Consider the following 18,914-nt stretch of genomic DNA (forward strand, 5'->3'; position numbering starts at 1 on the left):
ACCTACGACTTGAGACAAGCATGAAAACTGACATACAAAACTTACAACGATGTCATAAACTATTGTAGTGAGGAATGCAATTATGGTTCCTTTTTGTCTTGGCTTGATTTATTGATAGCTTTTACTTTCCAGAGAAGCTTGTTCATAATGTATATTATAGTAGGTACCTCCCTAGACAATGTTTCACAACAAATGTGCAGCATTTTGTGTGTCACCCCATTTCAAATGTACCCCGCCTACTTCACAGAGGGTACGAGAAAGACACATATGTTACGATATTTCATTCAAGTCAAGCTTTGGTCAGTACATTTTTCAGTGCTTACTCAACGTGATGTTATTTTCCCTGCATCTCTGCGCTTGATTAACATTCCTTTGCTTTGATTTCAGTCCAGTCTTAATTGCTTTTGGCAAATAACACACAGTGCGAGATCATAAGGAACTAATTCACCGAATGTGTAGCCTGGAGATTTGCTGCCGTCTGTCTAACTGGACAGTTCCTGTGCCGGATCCTGATAAGTGCTCCTGGTAGTAAAAGGTCCACGCGTGGTCGGATCAATAGATAGGCTCTTATGGGACTGATATTACCTAACAGTGAAAATTGAGAGTAATATTATCAGCTTTGCTATAGGAAAGCTGTATTGATTGTGGGCTCAATATCAAAGAGCAAATATCAAAGGGTTCACATGAAGCTTGTCCACGATGGACTATCGTGTTTTAACCGACCATTTAAAAGGAATACTGTCAACTTCTAGCAGCTGATGTGTCTTGTTGTTCCTGCTCTTATGCACCATTGCTTATTTCTGCACAGTGATTTTTGTCAATAGAAACAATAAAGTTCCTGTTACAGTACACTGCCATATTTTACAGTACTGTAGGTTATTCAACAGTCTTTGTCATTTGACATTTTTTAATATACTGTAAGGCAAATTTCATTTTCAAACCAAATGGGAGCTTTTAACTCCTGCAGGGGCAGTGCCTACGCTACAGCTCTGATTGACAGGCTCCAGCACAGAGGACCTAAGTTTAGCAGCCTGTAGGCAGCAGTGGAGCCACTCGTGCTTCAGTTCATACACTATTAGCATACAATCAGCTGGACAAATCATTTACTGTGTCATCCGCTCTGTCTTTATGCACATCACCTGCTTTGCATGATTTTCTATGCATAAAATGTGGATTAAGAAACATGATTGGGTGAGTAATTGCAAAGTTCCGTACAGCACTTTGAACTTTCAGTTATGGATATAAGTTCCTCTCTGTCTGCTTCTCCCTCGGTGAATGAATACTGCTGCTCCTTGATCACCATTTTTACTCCCTTGAGAGCCCAACAGGACTTTATTCACTCAACCGTTGGCTCTGACTCTATAGAGGAAGTGGACAAATGTCCTTCTTGTGTTCTAAAATGTGCACACACACACATTCTGGTAGAATCCAACTGTTTTAGTTCGTGGTACAGGGACAAAATAAAAGGGTCCTCAAATGTAAAGGAATAGAAAAGCGAGTACTGTAGGTGCGAGGATGTATGAACCAATAATAAATAAACCCAAGGCCACGACGACAAAGAGCAGTTACAGTACGAGGCAGGTTGGAAGAACATACTGTGGGTCCACAAACAAAGACAAGGAAGGACAACACATGTTTTAGAGGAGGCCTTTGCAAACGCCAGCTTTTATACCGTAGCTGCTGATGGAATCGATGAGGAAATCAGGAATCGGTCATAAGAGTGGGTGTGTTGACTCAGGTGGGTCCAGAAAAAAATTATGATCAAGAAAAAGAAAGGAAATTTATAGTATTAACTGGGAAAATGGAAATGAGAGAGGGAGTAGTAGTGTTTGTGCTAATTGCTTATTCACAGAATGAAATGTCTCATGTTGAACTGGTATAGGATTTAGTGTATTGCTTATGTAGGTAAGGTAACTTTAGCATAAAATACCCTGACAACAACAATAAATTAAGTTCGAACGCTTCCAGCCACAGACAAAAGCATGTTGCTCATAATGCCGAGGGGCGTCTCAGGACATAGACTCTCCATGATGGTCTGAGATGCCAGGCATGTCAACAAGGCAAATCGTTCTGACTGAGCAAATAATACTTTTAATACTTTTAATATTCAAAGTCAGCTACTGTAAGTTCTCATATTTGATGGAATGGTTTGACACACAAGTGCATAATAAAAGCAAGACGCACCAGGATGAGTCTGAAAATGATGTTTTCAGACAATAACTTTTCAATTCCAAGAGTCAGTCAAGGCATCATAATGCACCTCAGCACATTACAATGACATCACATCACAGCACCACAGAAACACACAGTCTGTAGGAAAGTTCCAGCACTAAAATTTACACTCACAATACACAAGCAGGATTGTCTGCCAAGCTAATTATTGAAACTTTAGGGCCATGCTACTGGAATTGTTCATGAAAAATGGTGCGGAAACAAAAACTCACATGTACTTTTGTTGTAAGCCTGCCTGCCAAGGCTTCTCGATTTGTGTTTCCCCTCTCAAAATGACAGTCCAGTCCATTTACACATAAAGTGGCTGATTTCAGTTCGCCCTGGCACAGGCATGTTTAGATGCTCTCACAGGTTAGATGATGTGTTGTTTTCTGGTCCACATGGGCTGGAAAATGACAGTTCACTGCTGCTTGAAAAAGATATACGAATAACCTTTGACATATCACGGTGGCTGTGTTTTCTGTATAATTCCTGATGTCTTATTTTGACACGTTATCTTCTTGCAAAGGCAAAAGACATGTTTTGGCAGCAATAAGCATATTTGTTTTTGCGGAGGTGCAACCTTTAAGATCCGAGTTATTCTTGCACGCTCGCTCTCGGACTGAGCTTTTGCTTTATAGTCTTGCTTGCGAGTATTCAGAGCTCGATTTCTTCTCGCCGGACTTGCGTAGTCCACAAAGAACCAAGCGAGGAGTGAAACACAGGACCGTTAAAATATGAGTATCAAACAAGCTGGTGTGATAGGATGATCTTTTACACATTTGCCAGATAATGAGCCAAAGCAAGACGGAGGAACCCAGGTAGAGGAAGTTCTGGTCTATCAAAAAATTATTTCTCCGCTTGTCAGATCTGTGATGCTGCAACAGCTGAGACTAAGCCAACTATGTTCTAGTTCTCCAAGACGCCACCAGAGCAGCTGTTCCGCTGAGGCGCTGCGCTGGATGTTGCTAATTGGCCGATCACCTCTCCAGCGCTGTGAGCTTCACACATCGGATGCCTCTTGGGCAACATTACTGGACAGCTTCAGAGTCATTCCAATAGAATTCAGAGACATGTGCAGTTGGACTGTGCTCCTCACATTTTTATTTAGCCTGCAAATTGTGTGTTTTGGGTGCAGCGAATGCCCCGGAGCTAAAAATTTCAAACTCCGAGTGGAGGGCGTGCCTTCCCAAAGCAACCTTCAGCATCAAACGCATGGAGAAAAAGCTCTTGACACCGGCTATGAGGAGACGTTTGATCTAGCGGACTCACTGTATAATGGACAAGACAAACATGAAACTGCTTGGGTTCCTTGCTCTGTCAGCCGTCCACTCGCTCCTCCACAGCGCTGCCCTTGTCCTCTGTCACTGGCTCGCTCACGACTACAGCTGCCTCTGATCACTGTACAATCAACAACATGACAGTGCTGCACTGTCAAAGGACGGATGAGTGATCGCTGCGCAACTCTCATTTTGCTTGTGAAAAACACATTCAATGAATGTTACCTGGTCCAAAAATGTAATAAACAAGACAATAAAAACAATGATACCATGCAGGAAAAACAATGCTTTTTATCTTTGTTTATGGATTTTTCATGACATTTCCAAAATTATGAACCTGTTAATCATAGAAAGTCACAGGCTTAATTATGTTAGATTACAAGATGACAAAAGTCCTAACATATAAAAATATAAAGCAACTAGACTGTATGTGACAAAATGACTCATCACTAAAAGGTCACAGTGAAACCTCTGAGGTTTATGAAATAATCTTGGAGGTCCCAACCAGCAGTCACTACTTCTGATTCTGGGTATTGATCATCTTTTGAAAGCTGTATTAACGCTTTTGATGACAATGTCTGCGACAGAAAGCTCCGCTGTCCTGTTGCCAATTTCCTCCAAAAGATAAAACTGACCCAATTTCACAGTGTAATAATACCTCAATTACCGTACAATAGAAGGCTAAGACGGCTGAGCTACCAAGCCATTACTGGTAGAAATGACATCTTAGAATGCTATCTTTCATTCTGCTGTTTACTGCGCTCTGAAGATGGGGAGCTCTTCACTTTTCTTTCCCTGAAAGTGTAAGGTGATAAAATTTGTCTTTTTTTTCCTTTCATTGGAATGAAGTCCAAACTTTTATAAGTGTAAAGTGAGCAGTTATCAGCCGTCAGATGATAAATTGACAAATGACACGTATAAATAATGCATGTTTTGTGCAACAAGCATTGAAAAAAATGATGTATTTCTCCTCTTAGAAGATTAGAAGCTCTAATCTACTATGACATGATGAAAATATTGAGCTTCCTGACTCTGGAAACAGAGTGTGCAGTCGTGTCCTTGTGCCGTCAGCTGTACCACACTCGGAGATAAAAACCCTAATCGGGCCATAATTAGGCGCAGTCTTTTCATTGAAGCCATCGGTGACGAGGCGTCGTCAATAACTGTGTCACTGCGTCCAACGTTCTGTCCTGCCAAACCGCATAACATTAATAATGTGTAATTACAGGGAGAGGATTGAAGTGTCGCCGCGTCGACGGGAGAAATCAAAGGTTTCCCGACGCGAGCGGATGGAATCCTGGGACGCGGCTCCATCAGGCTCCACTGGCCTGTATTACACAGCCTTGTTAAGTCGCCGCGCGGAGCCTCGTGCTGTTGCTCTCCCTGATTGTTTTCTCCACTGATGATGTTTCACCCGTAGTTGTACGCTGTCAACAAACGCTCACATTAGACGCAGGCATTTTTAATGAGCACGGCAAGGTTTATCCCACCTGCCAGCGAGATGGGTTGATGATCCACTTCAGTAAGTTTTAATTAATACTAACAACGTCTCACAGCGCTTCGCACAAATTGTACAGAATAAACATATGGCTGCCGTACGTGTTTGAATTCTTTAGTTCCACACTATGTATGTATGAAAATAAACAAGTATATATTTAACAAAGCTTTTCTTGTATATCACCAGCGTCTCTACTGAAACTCGGTACAGACGTACACTAAACGAGTCTAAATGTCTCTTAACACATGCTATAAATTTTTCAGGTGGCTTCAGGTTATGCGACCCAAGCAACTTTATCCATACATATATTAGTAGGTCTTCTCTATTTGTCAACTGTTAACCTTTGCTCCATTGCCACTTACATTTTTGATGTACTGCTTATATCCAGATTTAAACAAGCTAAATACTGAATATCAAAAAACTGTATAAGCCCTTCACCTTTAGCAACAGTCTCCTCCACATCCTGACAGAACTTCTGGATTGAAAAGAAAATTGCAAAGGTCCTGCAATATTAACTTTAGTGATGTCTGCCAGTATAAAGTTATTGGGATATGAGATAATACACTTGTGCATATGTGCATTTAGCCGCACAAAGACGAAGCAAAGCCGAAGCCGACTCCCGTGTGCCTCACAGGCAGCTGCCAGCACCAAATGACTCAGAAGTAACCCATGTAATTTTGCTGGGATATCTAAAGGTGATATCTAAAATACGTACTTTGACAGAAAGAGCTGGATTAGTAAGCATTAAGTGTATGACCATACTGTATTAGCCCTTTATCGGCCTCTGTAGCCGCCCCGTGTGGAGTTTGCAATTTATCCCCATGACTGTGTTGGTTTCTTCCAGGTGGCCCAGTTTCATTTCACTGTTTGCAGAGACGCCGGTCAGTCAAGCTGAAACCAAATTGCATTTAGGTGTGCGTTTGAGTGGAAATGTTTTTTTTTTTTCTGAGCCTGTGTGTTAGTCCTTGGTTGCCGTGTTCTAAGTGCATGCTGGGACATCCCCCTGTGACCCTGAGAAGGATAGGTAATTAAGGAAATAGTCAGAAAGACAAACTACTTGTTGATTATCATATAATTAGCCAGTACTGGATCTGATAATCATTGTTCTCACACAGTAAATTGAGCATTTGGCTTGTTCGTTAGCACAGCAGTAAATCCCACAGACTAATGCTCTGGCTGAACAAACTAATAATCCAGAAGGACTAAAGATAGTTCACAATGATTAGTTGTGAAATAAATGTGCCTTATCTGCAAACCCCTACCTCTAGCTTTCCCAAAAGAGTGCACCGAATGAATCACCTTGATAAAACGAAAGGGTTGCCAGGACGCTAGTGTTGCAACGGGGGAAACATCCGCGGCTCGAACGAAAGGTCCCTCGACTTAATGGCCCGCTGGCCTAATTACTGGCGGTGTGTAAAGGCCGCGACCTCACGGTCATTGTTAAGGTGGACAGTTTGGCCTAGTACATGCAAGAGCAGCATTATGAAAACATGACCTGCAAAGGTCAAGGAAGAAGCAAAACATTTATAATGTACGAACCACAGTGCACCAAATGAGGTAACTTTCAAAACAAGGCATATGTTGGTGGAATCATTGGGTATAATAGGGATTTCTTTTTGCGCTGTGACTTTTACTGCAGAGTCCTGCATTCTGTTTGTACACACATCTGTTGTTTTCCTGTTATCTTTCTTCCGTTTCGCGCTTTTTGACAACGCCATCAAAAAAAACTATAATTCAAAGTTCCTGTGGCAAAGGTGCACCTGCTCCCTGGGACGGAGCAGCGCGGCCTCATCCTCGGAGAGCTGCTCCGCCACAGCGAGAGCTCCTGAGAGGGCCAGCGCTGATAAATCTCCCACATTTCCTCCGTGATGTGAGAGAGACCTAAAGAGGGAGGCACTTCATCACCGGGAAAGGCTCTCTCTGATCTGCCTTCAGCACTCCTCGCCTTAATACGGAAGAGGAAATGGCACTAATAATGTTTTGGGGCATGTTTGGTTTTGGGGAAATGGTTTCATATATCAGTTTCATGGCAGATGGGGGAAGGGTTGATGTTGATGCGGATGCCTGGTTACAGCAGAAAACGATGCTTTGAAGAATTTCACTTTTCCAAGAAGGTCATTCAATTGAGCTTTGCTGGATTATTTTATTGCACACCTCAATATGAAACCAAAGTTTGCGTTGTTTGCTTTTTTTCTTCCTCCTTTTCCCACGTCTTTTATTTCTGACCACATCATAAAACATTCGAGCGCGATGGGATTTTGAGAGGATTGCCAATATTTGCGCCGACATGTCTGCGCCGCAATAACTACACTGGAGCATCATGTGTCACTCGGTGATTTGGAGAATGCGCGCGCTAGCTCCACGGCGCTGTTTATTTTTGTGTCAAATGGCAACGCCGCTAAGCCTCCCCTGTACTCATAAGAATTCATCGAGTGTGTGCCGCGCGATCTTGCTCATTAAGTGACTTTGCTGTGGTACAGAAACTCCAGGAGGAGAAGTCTTTGTCAGGAGTTTTGTTTCTCATTACCCAGAGGGCTTCAGCGCTCCATATTTCTTCTGCAGCAAGTCCCCAGGTTATACCAGTGTTATCTCTTTATTGCCTTCCCCTCCCTCCCAACTAAGACACCGTTGGCATTGATTAAGGTGCGCTAAGAACCTGCTTATGTGTTTAAATTATCTGTGCCTAATGCTCGGGGCAGGCGTTTGCAGCAGTGCCCTGGGACCGCATTATTCCAGCGATGGAAATTCTTTGAGGATCACAGCTTTGCATCCTATTTGGTTGCGTAGCCGTGAGAGATGCCACAGGGCTTGAAGGCCATTATAAATACATTGATTAATTCTTAAGCCCTGATAGATAGGGGAAAAGTTAAGGGAGATGAAGAGCCACAAAAGAACTCCTGAAAACATCACGCGCGCTGTTTATGCCGTCGTCACAATGGCGCGTTTGAAAGAGGCCCGAACAACTGCGACACGAGGGTTCCATTGTTTCACAGCGAGCCCATCTCCGTCAGGGCAGCGGAGGACGAGCTCCCCTGTGGCACTTTGCATTTTTGTGTCTCAGAATGTACTGCGGTGGAAAAAGAAAGTGTGTCTGTGTCAATGCTTTTTTTTTTTAAGTTGCCCTCTTGTGAATGTACGCGATGTAGAGATTTGATGAAAGCTCTCGATTGTTGTTTCGTTTGTTGCTCTGTGCACTTTGAACTTCAGGGTCTATTGGTCGGGAGGGCGGTCTAACACTGAGCTATGCTGAATCGGAGGATTCATAAATAACGCCTTGTTATGCCTTTATTAAAACTGTGTCATTTGCACACACACACACATGTTCCAAGGGGATTGTTTTTTTTCCCAGTGTTGCTGTTTAAAACAATCCTCTTCCTTAATGAGTTAAGCTGTTGAATAATGTCTGGATTTAGGCCTCAGCTTTCAAAGAATCCCTTCCTAGACTGAAGGAACTTAGGGTATAGACATGCGGCATATTTGTGTGCCTCTCCATGAATGCAACTTGTCACACTAATACTTATGGTAAATGTCTAGCTGTAGTACAGTATGTTGGCTATTGCAATATGTAGAGAATGTTATCAACAAAAGTGCTCCACATCAGCCCTTAAAACTACACCAAACATGATTTGATAAACCCCAAATTATACTAAAATACAAAGCCCCCAAATCCTGCATGCTTTTCTGCCTGCTAACCTGGCAGTCAACAACAAAAATCCCCTAGAATTTAATACCGCAAAAATCCCAGTAAACCGTAATTAGCCGAGGAAAGGAGTGTGATACTCTCACCTCTCATCTCACTCTTTCATATTCCCAAATGCATCTGGGCTTAATTCAGGTGGTTTTCCAGCACAGTAGAGTGCCACAGGGCCTCCCGGTCTTACTCACCTCTCTCATCTTCCCTTTTCCTCACCTGCTAGAAACCACAACAGGTTCAATGTGCCAAGCTGGTGCAGAGACCTTTCAGCGTAACCATTCTGAGTCATCCAGCAAACATTAGTCCATGTGGTCGTAATTGTTAATATTACAGTCTACTGTAGGCCTGATGGAAACAATATGAGATCGTCAGTTATTTGACTCACACCATGTAATGTTTGTGAGTGTTATTCTATTATAACGTCGTCTGCAGCGTTGCTTCTGAGTAAAAGTGACCTGCCAGTCTTTTGCCTCTCTCCTAAATAAAAGAACCCGAGCCTGGTACTGTACTGTATGTTTCTTGATGGGACACCGCATCAAATGTAGCAAAGCTGAATAAAATAAAGAGCATAGGAAGGGTTTGTGTTTATTAATTATTTCACATTACCATGGCATTTAACTAATCTGTCCTGCAAAAACAGGCCAGGATTGCAGTTATTAAAAATTCTTGCCAGGATTGAAATAACAGCAGACATTCATTTCCAGGCCCAGAGAGCATTGGTCAGGTTTTTTGCTATAATTGTCTTGTTGAATTGCACCTCTCTGGAGCACCTGAGCCCTGACTCTGTGATGCTGGGAAAAAAAATAAATAAATATGTGGACACATATGTGGCACGAATCTGCTCGATTTCACTACAAGAGTGATGGTTTTAAGAAACACTCATAATGGCAAAAATCACATCTCTGCCTGCTGATGATGAGAGCGGGATGCAGCTGTACTTTTACAGCAACAGTGTCCCTCCATGTCTATTTTTCATCATCCAACTGCACAGCAACTCCTAATATTTACTTTCCATCTCGGAAACGAAACAACAATCATTAGTTAAACTCTGATATAGAACACCCCAGGGACAGGAAGTAAATCAATTAGCTGGCCTTGACTTATTTTCACACATCACGTCTTCAGACAAGTGAGCTGCGATAATTCACTCTGGGGACACTGCACAGACACACATGCCAAAGAGAAGACTAACATGCACGAAAAGTGAATAAAGGTCATAGTGAACAAAAAGAAAAGCACCTTTAAAACAACTGTGCATTTACTTCTGCCATGAGCCAAACATGCAGCTCTCATAGGGATGCTTCTACCCACAGGGTGCACTTGATCGCGACCATCAAACAAGTGTTTGTTCACTGAAGAAGGGGGAAGTCAAACATTTTTACATCTTTATAGCTATGAGGATGACATAAAGGTGAACAGCAAGGGCAACCTTCAATGAATATTGAACACTTGGGGAATATGGTCTATATTTGCTCCAGCTGATGAAGAATTTATAATCTTATCATAATGATGATAAGTAAAACAATACTACTGGAATCCTATTTAGTTATTTTCAGGCCCATTTTCATGGGTTTCACTCCCATCTCATGCCTGGGTGGATTTGAGCTCTTTAAAGTATTCTTTGGGATTTACAACAGGTTTTCTTTGAGTTGTCTGTAAAGCTTCCTATCCCCTTCAGCCGAATATGCAGTAAACAGATTATGAAGGCGGATTCACCATCAATTTTAAGCTGCAAGACCACATAGCTGACCATATCAAGTGTCTGTTGTTGGCCAATGAAGGCAATGTTAGCTCCATCGCTAGGGCTTGAATTGACTTTTAATGTTTCCAGCTGGCAAGCTGAGCGCGGAGCATAGTGGTATTAGATACTGTCATATAGACTATCCAATAACAAGAAGCAAATGACTCGTATGTAACAGCATACTTGGCCAATAAAGCGGATCGGATCATGTTCTCTAACAGCTTACACATGAAACGTAAAAGTAGCGTTATGTGCAAAACAATAACAATAAAACAAGTTGGAACATTGAGTATAATATAAGTCTGTATTTCATATTCAAGAGAACACTTTAAGACCAATTTGACACAAGTCGCTGAAATTTAAACTTAGAAAATAAAGAGTGTGACAAAGCTTTTCTTACCCCGAGCATGCAGAAGGCGTGGACAGCCTCCTCAATGATCATTCATTTACAATGCGAAGCCATGATGGCGATACTAAAAAACAAAACAAGAACTGGGTGTGAAGGGTTTAATGTGCGGGGCTTTCTTTAATCACAGCTTCTTGGTGCCACCGTAAAAAGAGTGAAGGTCAACGAGCAGGCTGAAAATGTGAATCAGAAATGTCACATCTAAACATGTGGTCATTATGAGGATTCGAGTCATCTGAAAGCACTTTACAGGTTTAAGGTTCAAGACCTTACACAGTTCAGCAGGTTCCACAGGAGAGGAGCTTGGTGCCCGAAGGCTCTGCCTAGAAGCTGTAGGACCCACAAGTAGAGCAGCTCTTTGGCAGTGAAGATGAAGAAGGTCTCCATGAGGGCAAACGCCGGGCAGCTAAAACGGCTTCATTACTACTTTATTGCTCCAGACATCCACTTAAGAAGCCAACTGACATTTGCATACATTAATTCAAACCCGTGCTCTTAGCATCTATATTAAACACCAAGGGGCTTGACAGCGGCTTACAAAAGAAAATGAGCTGGACAATGAAGATCTGCACACTTTTTAAAATTATTTTCCATGAGACGAACCCCGAACTGTACTTTGTTCACCAGCTTCTGGAATTTCCTCCATTAGATACAGTATGTACAGTATAGTGGAGTTCAATCCTTCTGCTTTACCAAAAACACCTTGCATCAAAAGTGCCACGACATTCATGTGTCCTTCCCACTGTAGCTGCAATATACAGCACTGCAGATAAAAATGAAATATCTGACAAGTCAGTATGAGGAAGAACTGAATTCTGGTCCTGACTGACAGGTGACACAACATCACTGCTTGTTAGGCATCAACACCATGAGGTAGTTTTAATGTTGTGGCTGATGGGTGTAACGCCCGTTGCACACGATAAAGCAAAGCCACCTCACGCCACCAAGGGCACAAGCTGCCTATAAAGACAACGCCGTCGAGTCCTTGAGACGTATCCTTCTTAATATGATATAAAATAATGAATAAATATATCCCCCTGTCTTTTGTCCCAGCTGTGCATGTCCTATTAACATGATTTTCAACCTTTCCCTCGTGGTGATGCCTCAGAAAAATGTGAGTGCAATGTTAAGAGCAATGCGACAGCTATTGTGAAATCAAAGACAAGAAGGGGAGAGAGGGAGGAAGAGAGAGAGAAGGGGGAGGAGGGAGGTTGAGGGGGTTGTGGGACAGAGGCTTCTTCCAGAACATGATTTGTATGCAGAGCAGACGATGTGGCACTCAGCGGGCCTCGGCGACAAATTTTCTCACATTTGTCCACATTTCTGGTCACAAAGGCTGCATTTGCATCCAGATGAAACTATGAGGACGGCGGAGGGACGCTTGTTTTTCGGCCGAGTGTTTTGAATACGGGGCAAGAGGGAATATATACCAACGGTGACAGAACGCTTTATCTGTGATTAAGAAAACAATTAGGAATAGACTGCTGACATGGTCGCAGCAGACAAGTGATCCCGGATCATTCACTGTGCGTTAGGTGTTGTTTATTTAATTAATCCCAGTGCTTCGACAAGGGCTCGGAGGCAGTTCTCCATTATTACCCCAGCTTGAGGCCCTTTTCTTGTTGCTATGGTGCTTAAGTATCACCTAAAATAGCGAAGGTTCCATACAAAGTTATGGCATTGTGCATATTCCAAATTAAACAAGTGTTTAATTAAATTACCAGAAACTAATGGAGATCTAGAAAACCTGAGGGCATGTGAAGTCTAGCATGAGAGTATTGGTTTGTTTCTGGGTTATGCAAAATATTATGAAGCAGCCTTCTACAGAGAGGGCTGTGCACGGCATTTGATGGGTACTTGAAGGTGTTCCGATCACGGGGTCAATAGGGGCTTGTGGTTCATTTTCAAAACAGGGTTAATGTAGCCGTGAATAAAAACTACTTCTCTGCCACACCATTACACTTTAGCGCATTAATGATCAGTCGTGCCATTAAACGAAGCCCCTCCTCTCCTCGTTTCCAGGGAGACCCTTGGCAGAACGCAACGGTGCCTGACAACGTGTGCGTCGTTGGACTTTTGAGACGCCGCTGCTTCCCGTCGACGCGACTTCTGCTTCTTGCCCCCCAGCCCCTCCTTTAATGGGAATCAGCCGGCGAGGCGGAACGGGCTATTTCGGTCTCGCTCACGGAATTTGTTTCCACAGCAAATCAATGGCCACACATCCAAACAAACATGATCGCTAAGCAAATATTTGAGCGTACAGAAAGACTGTACGTAGGTCTGCAGCTCTGAACATACAATCCCTAAAACCCAGGAATAATTAGCTTACTCTGCTGTTTGCCTTTTGATTTATTGCGAGCACAAAAGCGCCACCTGTCACATCGGTGGAAGAATGAAATACTTTAATGATGCAAATCTTGGACTGAGTCAAGGACCAGAAAACGAGTCAGTTACTGGGTTTGCATCCCTTCGTATTCTTCATGTTTTCTGACACCAATGTTCTTAAAGGTCTCAAGGGGTTTTACGATGACATCAACATAAGGATATGCAGCCACTATAGGAAATAGTGGACTTTTGAATACAGGGCAGGGAGATTCAATTAAGCACACTATACTTACGGAACACTGTTTTGTCCAAAGGAGTGGCAACAGATTTAGCACCTGAAGCCTTAAAGAGAAATTTAGGAGGAACATCAAGTGTGCGAGAGGTGAAGAATTCACAGAGTGTTCAGCCCACTCCTTCACTGAGTTCAGTCTGGGGCAGTTTGCTGATTGTCACTGTTCGGCATTCATGACCCTTCATGTGATTGGCGCCAAGTGCTCTGGTTTCTTGATAGCGGGCAGCGTGCGGCGAATGTGCTCAAAAATATGCACAGCCTTCTAGATTGGCTCCTGCTGTGAGTGGACTCGAGGGGCTGAAGGCCCAGGATTGATTACAATTGTTAATCAAGAATCAGTTCGATACACTCAGAAAAAGAGCACTTAATCGGAGAGCCAGTGCTCCATCAGCTCCTGGTCTTCATCCGCACTGGGAAATGAATGGTCAGTATCTATTTATAACCGGTGTAACCAATATGATATTTACCACTTTGACTCTGACACTGACATAACAGATAGTCTATTTTAGCCTCATAGTATTAATCTGGCTATTATTTCCTGTGGGTTATTTATAACGTTGTTCCTTTGTTTTAATGATGCGCTTCTGCCTCACTAACTCATTACACAACACATACTGCACTATAATTGCTACAGTATGTGTCCTGGCTCTGAGTGGGAGTCGTTAAAGAAATCTCTCCCTCCCTCACACAAACACTGTAATTTGGTTTATATTAGTTCAGCGCTGACTGCCATTCGTTTATTCTTCAGTTCAGAAGTGATGGGGGAGTAGCGGAGCGGGTTCATTACTTTTAGGAGGCGTGTTCTGTTTTCATAGAGACGATTACTATCACCGTCAAGTCCGTAGGTTAAACAGGATGTACAGGTCTGTCAAATTCACTCTCTCACTCACTCATTATCTTTAACCGCTTTAGGGGTCACTGGAAGCTGTCATGTGGTCAAGAGGCGGGTGGCACCTTCGACAGGTCGTCGGTCGATCACAGAGCTGCTGTCTTGTTTTGTTGATTATCCTTTTTTTAAATGTCTTTTTCGTTCATTTTATTTTAGAGAAAGAATAGCTGTGGAGGTGCTGGTAGGTGAACTTTATTATCTATGACAAACACTGATTGCTCACATCCTTCTTCCCAGGCCTGCTACCGCGCATTCAGCATATGCTTGCTGTTTGTTAGCTCACCTGGACCAAACATGATGCTGGGTAGCTGCAGACCATTCGGGCTGCCCACGCTGACCTCCCACCGAGCACAACATCAAGCCCACCAGGTGGTATTAATGTTGTGGCTGATTGGTGCAGCAGCACAAAGGCAAACTCATGTACAGTAGTTTTAGGAAAGCAACTTGTTTCAACAAACAACACCTGAGTGGCTGACCTTTATTTAATTAGCACCTGACAGTAAGTGGCTCCTACTGAGCCTTCATGAATGTTTAATCAAAATACCGGCTCGCATTCTGTTTCACAACAGCTTGTCTCCATCTCTCTCTCTCTTTGCCGCTGCACTAACTCATATCTGCAACAAATCTCCCGACACAAGTACAATACACTGTACTATGCATAGTTGTTATGGCCCTCAGCCTGGTGGTCTCTTTTCCCCCCCATTTAGTTATTAGTTTAGGGGGCGAATCGAAGCCACCACTTTTGGACGCACTTCAGCTGACAGCGGGTTTGAAAAGGACAGCTGGTCATGTTTAGTCCTATGCAAATGATTTGAAGATAGAAATTGTAATCTAATTAGATGTCATCTGCTAAGCTGTAAAAAAAATATCCATTACTCTGTGACTGTATTTCTCCTAAAACCACAGGGATGCAGGCGTATCCTCTGGTGAGAACGACAAACGCAAGAAACTGGGAGCAGCGGCCGCTTGTGTCACGTTTCACATCCAGCCAAAGGTTCGGTTGTAAAAGTTAAATGCGATGCGCTGTCACGTTCGGTTAATTCACTCTTTTCTAAACACCACTTAATGCATGTCTCTGGTTTCAGGGCTGCTGCTTTGCCCAGTAACCTGCGTCCCCACCTCTGCCACCACCTGACACTTCCCGCTCCTCTCTGGCCTCTGGCTGACTTGCAGCTCATTCCCCTAATTACCCTTCTATATAGCAGACTGTTTGCCGCAGGTCCTTGCCAGATTGTCTATTGTGTCTAAATAGCTGTAGAGTCCTGGCTTTTTCTTTGTCCACCAGCTTTTCCAATGCGTTTTGGGCTTCTGCCCGTTTTTCTGTTTCCTCATCCTCCTGTGCTTTTGCTTGGACCTTCTGCTTACCTGTTCTATTCCTGTGCCACTAACGTATGTAGCTTATCATAAGCTAAGTCCTGTGTAGATGAGGCCCTGACTATACTACAGCTTTTACTTTGAATAATAAGTGTTTTCTAACCATGGGTAACTTCAGCACTACAGTACTTCTTTGTCTCTTAATCTCTTAATAGTTATTTACCACATAAAACCAAGGGACTTCGTTTATAGTAAACCGAATAAAGCAAATTAATCGCAACTACGGTAAAACATTCAAATACTTTAGCCAAGCATACGTAAAACACACACTGCATATCCACTTCTCCATCTCCACTTAAAACCATGTCACCAAGCCAATCAATAAAATCATTAAAATGTGATACCTCGATGCTGTATCCACCTCGCTGCCGTAGAGCAGGATGACAGCTGGGCCCATGCGGCCGACGTCGCTGGTGTCCAACCCCGAACAGCTGAAGAGACGGTTGTCCAGCTGGGTTAGCTCACGTGCTGCTACTTCCCCTCGTCACTTTGACAAACGGGCCTGGCTTCGTGCTGAAGTTTGCCTCCGCTACCACGTACACGAGTTCTTTGCACTTGTCGACAGTCTCTCACTTATATCACCTGCGTTCCAGGTGCTTAGCATCAGGGTTGTTCCTACCGCGCGCTGCTAGCGTTAGCCTCCGCCTCGTTCTCGCGCCCTTGTCTTCTTCTTGTCTTTTTCGTTGTCCTCCTTCTTCTTCGTTCCCCAAAATAAAAGCAGTGCATCGTTTTCTTAGCAAACTTAAAACTCAACCTTTACTGTTGAACTTGACTTGAACCACATAAGTAAACACATTTACGACATCATTACACAATTACACCACAAACTTTACATTTAACAATATATCTTTTATAACATAATATACAGTAAGCATTTTCTCTTTAATTTTAAATGCATTACCAATCTGTTGGATTCTCAATCCAACTCATTTTATTTATTATGCAAATCACTTAAACCACCAAGTTTTTATTTATAGCACTATTACTGTATTTCCTCTCGGCTACACCGAAATTCACGTGTATCCCTGTTGTTTTGACGAGGAACTTGGAGTCTATTGTACATTAAAGTATCTTGTCTGGCATCCAGCAGAGAAACTGTTGCTTAGCTGTACACTTCTGTTGGCAAAGCTTTTCAGCTTTTCTCTCAATCCTACACGCATAAGATGAACTAATTGCTAGTTACACAGTAGGAGAAACATTGAGAGAGAGACCATATTTGGAGACTTTCTACATTTTTTAACTAAATTTAATTTAAGAGTATTAGCTAGAAGTGATTACAAATGAAGGTTTTAGGGTCCAGCTAAAGAATAAGACATATTGCACAAACACCACAAGTACCTGTACGACTGAAAACTAAGGTTCAGCTTTCGGTTATTTTATATTAAAAAAAACGGTGATTCGTCCAGTTTCCACGTTATAAAGATAAAATTGTGGCACTTGGCCCTCTGTTACAGTATTTCTATGGCAACATGTCCTGACACAAGTGCACGCACACATAACATCGTACAGAGCAGCAGCTGCAGCGTCAGTAGCATCCAGGTGCTATGTGCTGTATGATACAGTGCACATCATCACTCATGCACCTATTTATAACTGAGCATAGTATAAACACAAACCTCTACCTGTAAATGCACTATACAGAACTAACCAGCCCATATTATTTGAAAATACTTCATTCTTTCCATTTCTTTTCTTCCAGTACATCACTCTTCTTTACAGCAAGTTTTGACAAGCAATATCAGGCTGCATGGCCTTTCATTTATTAAAAGACCTGTTGATATTTGCTCTTCAAGATGTATTTGTGAGCGACTGAAGTGCTTTCACTAGTTGCTCAGGCCAAGGAGACCAGAATGAAAGCAACAGGTCGTGGGCTTTTCCTGTCAGTGGCGAACACAGCCAATTCAGCTAGTTAATGCTGGTAATCATGTGCAGTGGATGATGGATTACAATAGTAACAGCAGATCCTCTATTGAGAAGGAAACCAGGCGTCTTTTTCAGATCGTGCCAAAGGCTGCCTGAAAAGACCTGCACGCATGTTTTATTTCTGAAGGTGCTGTAGATGGCATACTGTCTAAGAAGTCCTGCACTTTTCTGTGCACAAGTACACAAGTGTTATGCAAAGGTTATACTGTAAATTGCAAGTCACCATCCATCCACACTGACATATACTGTTGGTTTGGGGCCACATAGACAATGTTACAGGTGCTTTTCAACCTTAAACAACAAGGCATTAAACTTGATAGTTTATTGTTGTCCCTAATAACCTTTACCATCAAATGTGGCCTAGTATTATTAAGTTCTAATATAGCTGTTATTCATCCTTGATGTGTACATGTAGAATACCCTGAGTGTTTAAAGAAATGAATCACCTGGTCGTTATTTCCTAATTATCAAGAGGGTTTCCATGAAAGCCATGTACAATTCATAAGAGACAGGAAAAACATGTAAAAAGTTACCAAGTAGTTATATAATTTTCTTTCTCAAGAAAATTGGGAAATGATGTCGTAGGCAAGTAGAAAAAAAATACTGTAGCTCAACTACTATTATATCCATTAGAGTGAGATTCTCATATGTATTTTCATATATTAGCCTTTACTTCACACAGTCTGGAGAGAAGAAGGCATGAATCACGGGAGAGAGAGGGCATGATATTCAATCAGTGTCCTCAGCAGACAGGGGACCATGTACTGTGGAATTCAGTCAGGGGGTCCCGATCGGAGGGTTTGGGAGCATGTTCTCACTCTGTTTGCGTCACAGGACAATATTATTGGACAGCAACACGTTCCACAAAGCGTCGGGCTGCTGTTCTATCAGCGGAGTCGCTGTGCAGTCATTACAGTTCTGTTTTGGTACCTCGGGGCCGTCAGGACACGCAGCGCTACAGAAGACACACCAGGCTGCATTGCAACAAGGTAAAAGTTACCCACGCGGGGGTAAAAGAAACCACCCAGGAAATGCTTTTGCATTGTTTGTGAAGTCATTAAGTTCCTTTAATTCCTAATGATTCTCAAAGCGCTCTCAGCGGTCCAGCGGCAGGTGTCTGCATCCCAGCAGCGCCATATGTTCTTCCTGGCACAACGCTCGCCTCCTCCGGACTCTCCAAACATGCACTCATAAACAAACCAAAAACTGGTCAAGGTCTCAGAAGAGAGGGAACGTGGGGGGAGCTCTTCACACATGCATGCATCTGGTCCAACACACATG

At 42.8% G+C, this 18,914-nt stretch overlaps 1 long non-coding RNA gene across 2 annotated transcripts in view; it reads right to left on the bottom strand.

The window, feature by feature from the left end:
* The window catches only part of LOC114852407 (uncharacterized), a 30,171-nt gene extending 12,268 nt beyond the window's left edge, over positions 1 to 17,903 (bottom strand). The window contains exons 1-2 of one of the 2 annotated variants that reach the window (XR_003785390.3): positions 16,055 to 17,901; positions 10,825 to 10,897 (exon numbers count right to left, since the gene is read on the bottom strand). This is a non-coding gene — a long non-coding RNA (uncharacterized LOC114852407). Of the gene's footprint in view, positions 1 to 10,824; positions 10,898 to 16,054 lie in introns of both variants that reach the window. The other variant, XR_008694208.1, reaches the window with a different exon arrangement.
* Positions 17,904 to 18,914: the final 1,011 nt, after the last annotated feature.

This window comes from Betta splendens, chromosome 3 (assembly GCF_900634795.4).
Source record: "Betta splendens chromosome 3, fBetSpl5.4, whole genome shotgun sequence".
NCBI lineage: Eukaryota > Metazoa > Chordata > Actinopteri > Anabantiformes > Osphronemidae > Betta > Betta splendens.